The sequence below is a fragment of the Pteropus alecto genome, unplaced genomic scaffold (genome assembly GCF_000325575.1).
Source record: "Pteropus alecto unplaced genomic scaffold, ASM32557v1 scaffold206, whole genome shotgun sequence".
Classification (NCBI taxonomy): Eukaryota; Metazoa; Chordata; class Mammalia; order Chiroptera; family Pteropodidae; genus Pteropus; species Pteropus alecto.
In genome coordinates, this window is record NW_006438906.1 from 85,587 (window position 1) to 89,528 (window position 3,942).

Sequence of the window (3,942 nt, forward strand, 5' to 3'; positions counted from 1 at the left end):
AAATGTGAAATTTTTTTTTAAGTTTTGCTTTTGAGAACTGGGAGAGGAAGATAAAACCTTTATCTTCTGCCCCGTCTAAGACGTCAATAAAAACTGACATTACATATCAAGACTTAGGGGTTTGGATTTCCGGGTTTTTTGTTTTTTATTTTTTTCAGTTTTGCCTCCAAACATTGCAAGAGGCCAGTTAGTTACTCATGTTTTTACTGTGTTTGAGGTGACCATAAGATTTCTGGAGCAGCCAAAAGACAGCCATGTGACAAGGTACTAACTCCCAGAGTTTAGGGCTGGCTAACACAAAAATCGTTCACCTCACCTGGCTATTTAAATTAACTAAAATTAAAGAAAATTGGAATTCCGTTCCTTAGTCAACTAGCCACATTTCCAGTGCTCAATCGCCACAAGTGGCTAGTGGCTAATGATTAGACTGGACACATAGAGAACATTTCCATCATTACAGAAAGTTCTATTGGTAAGTGCTGGAGTAAAAAGAGCTTAGACAAATAAACTAACAAAATACAAACCCTTTTCTAATCTTTAAAGAGCTGTCACATTGAAAAAGATGTAGATTTCTTCCATACTGTTTCAAAGAGCAAACTAAGGGAAAATATGAGATGTTACAGTGAGACAGATTTTAGCTTAACAACTCCTTGGTAACTAAAGCTAGATAACAGTAGAATGGGCAGCCTCCACTACAGGAGGAAGTGACCCATTCCATTCAGTAGAGATAGTCAAGCAAAGACTGATTTGATCATCTTTCAGAGATAAGAATTAGATTCCTCTGCATATCCAGTTTTGAGTCTATAATTTAAGAGCAATTTACAAACGAGATAAAAGTGAGAGTCTCATAAGAGAAGTTTTAAAAGTCACTACTGCCTTCAGTAGATTGTGGAGCAAATAGGAAAAAATAAAAGCAAATAAGTAGATAGGGAATTTAAGAGGGTTAATTACTGGCAGTAAGGGCCCTCACGAATACAATAATTTGGACACAGAAAAAAAATAAGGAAAATTTTGGTGAGAATGGTTCTAGTGGTACAGAGATGGGGGTAGGAAAACTTCAATATGAGTTATTAATGGAAACTTGACTATAGTTGAAAACAGTATTACAAGCACAGAATCCTTTATATTTTCTGCCACAGAGAATATTGGCCTGTCTGGGTATAGCAACTGTATGTTCTTGAAACTCTGGCCCCTCCATCCCATCCATCTGCCATTTACCACAGCCTTACAAGTCATCTCGCTCAGCTCCTGAAACTCAGCCTCCTTTACAAGGTCTCTTCATCTTCACAGGAATGACTCTCTTCTCATCCTTTTCCGGTCTGAATACAGAATGCCAAAGGATGCTATCTCTTAAACTTCTATCCTAGCTATAAATTTACCCATCCTCATCTTCCACCTTAAAATGTATTTGGCTTGATTATAGTGTAACATGCTAGAAATATATTCATATTCACATATTGACTTATGATTCTAATACTGGTGCATTTTAGTTTGTGCATGTGTGTGTACATGAGAACATTCATGCACACACGTGATTACATCTATTGCTGATAAGCATTTAGGAATCTGACACTAGGATTATGAAATTCCCCATACAGTGCCTAGCCTAACATCAAGCTTAAGTTGTCACTCAATGGACTTTACAATAATGACCAGGTCATGCTTCTGGTTGCAGAATATAGGAAGAAGAGACTGGAGAAGATATGAATTTCAATTTTTTTTCTTGTAGAAAAAGTCATGGAAACATAAGCATCTTTTGCTGTATCTAGAGGAAGAATATTTAATCACAAAAGGAAGACTGAAGCCGTGGTGAAAGCAAGCATAATAGAGTTTACAAAGAATCCCGAATAAAAAAAAAGGTGATAGAAGAGGAAAGAAGACAGAAGTGGATCATGCAGAATAAAGCCTAACCTTTTAAAACTCTGAGGTCCTTTCAAAGAGAAAAGAGGAAAAAGAGAAGATTTCAACAAGAGTGTTAAAGATGGATAAGAGCCAGAAAGGGCTGTGAGCTTAAAAAAAAAAAAAAAAAATCAGTTTAGAAGCAGTGGTGTATGTTGGCAAAGAGAAGTGTAGAGTTGAGGGGAGGGAGAATTTATAGTAGAGGAAGTCGGTGTGAAGTTTTCCTCTAAAGATGCCCAGCAGAGCAAAGAAGGAATGAAGGCAAAAGCCACTGGGAATAAGGTAGGGCTGGGGCTGAAACAGCACAGGAGAAAGCAACAGAGCCCAAAGTAGGATTTTTTTTTTTTTTTATTCTAATTAACTGACCCAGATTTCCCTGTTGGGGCCAAAGTGACTGCAGGATTTGAGGATCTTTAAAATAAATTGTAAAGATCTTAATTCTTGTTATTGCTTTTGGCTCAAGATAACAAATTATAAAGATTATGATAGAATTAAAGTTTCTGAGACAAGAACCAAATGCCATTAGAAATACTATCCTGAATAAAACAGCTTTAGCTTTCTATCCCTATCAGCCACAGAGTAAATATAGAAACTATACAGCTACATATGTGTCCACAGAAGATAGTAAGTAACCTAACATACATAGTAAAACTGAGTTATTTGTCTTTGCATACTGTAGCCCAATGCCTCCACTACAAGAAATGTTTTACTTGGTTCAGGCTACAAAGGGCAGATTAAAGGGCTACACAGGAAAAAAAAAAAAAAGGTTAAAAATAAAGACCATAAGGTGAGGAAGAGGAAAACTAGAAGTGCTATGCTATAGAACATATAGAACATTAACAACATAGCATTAACATAGAATTTAGTCAAATCAGTGAGCAAAAAAAACGGCACAAAAGCAAGACAAAAGAAAAGACTCAATGCCACAAAACTAAACTTGATAACCTCACTTTGGGTTTTATATCAAATACTGAATCAGATTTTTCAACTTTTCTATTTTTCTCTTTTTAAAAACTCAATAAAATTAAATTGTTTGATAAACGTAGTCATGCAATTTTAAAACTGAATGGCAGGCAGTAATGCTAAACACAGATAACCTTGCCTTAAGCCACTCGCTGCTCTTCCTGCTCAGAGACCACAGATTATACCCTTGATTATACCTGCAAGGCCAAATCTGAATTCCTCACAGGGGCATTCAAAACCTTTAATGACCTAACCACAACTGTACCCAAATAATCCTAACTCCTGCTACTTCCTAAAGCTACCTTTCACTCTTCCAACGCACAGGTCTCTGGACAGACCTTATCTCGCAGGGTTGGCTATGCCCACCTTCCTACCTGACGTGAAAGTCTCCTTCTACCTACAGGCTCTACATGCTCTAGCTGGCCAAGGCCTGCACTGGTGCGGTTCCGTCCTTCAGACCTCCAGTCCCCAATGCTCTGACTCTGCAGCCTCGCCCTTCTCCTTCTCCTTTCTGGGCCTCGCATACTCTCCTTTTTTGTCCAGGCCCCTGCCCTCTCCACACGAGTTCTCAGGGGCCTTCTCCCTGCTCCACGATGTTCTTCCAGGGGTTTGGTCCTGCCTGCCTCCATTCAGTCACAAGCTCTGCATTTGATGTCTATTAGGTGTTTCCCACCTGGGGTGAAACCAGGACCTGGACCCCTCAGGGTCCCCTCCCCCTCAACTCTCTCAGGTGCTTTCGCGATGCTCCTGGGGCAGCCGAACCCCCCGACACACACCGGGTTCAGCTGCCCCTCCGGGGCTCTGGTCCCCCAGATCTCCCCACCGCAGCCAGTGCAGCCAATCCCTCCTATCCGGCCAAGGCGGCGGGGGTCAGCGGTGACTCACCGGAGGGCCGGTGGCCGGGGGGCCGGAATGCGCTCACTTCCTCACCGCGCGCACCTGCCCGGCACTACTGGAGCACAGCCCGGCCGGGCCTCCGGCGGATGTTTTCTGTCCCCGAGGGGGCAGCGCGCGCCAACCTCTCCCTCTCAGCCTTCGTGCCAACCGCCGCGCCGCACCGCCCCCCATCCACAACTGGCA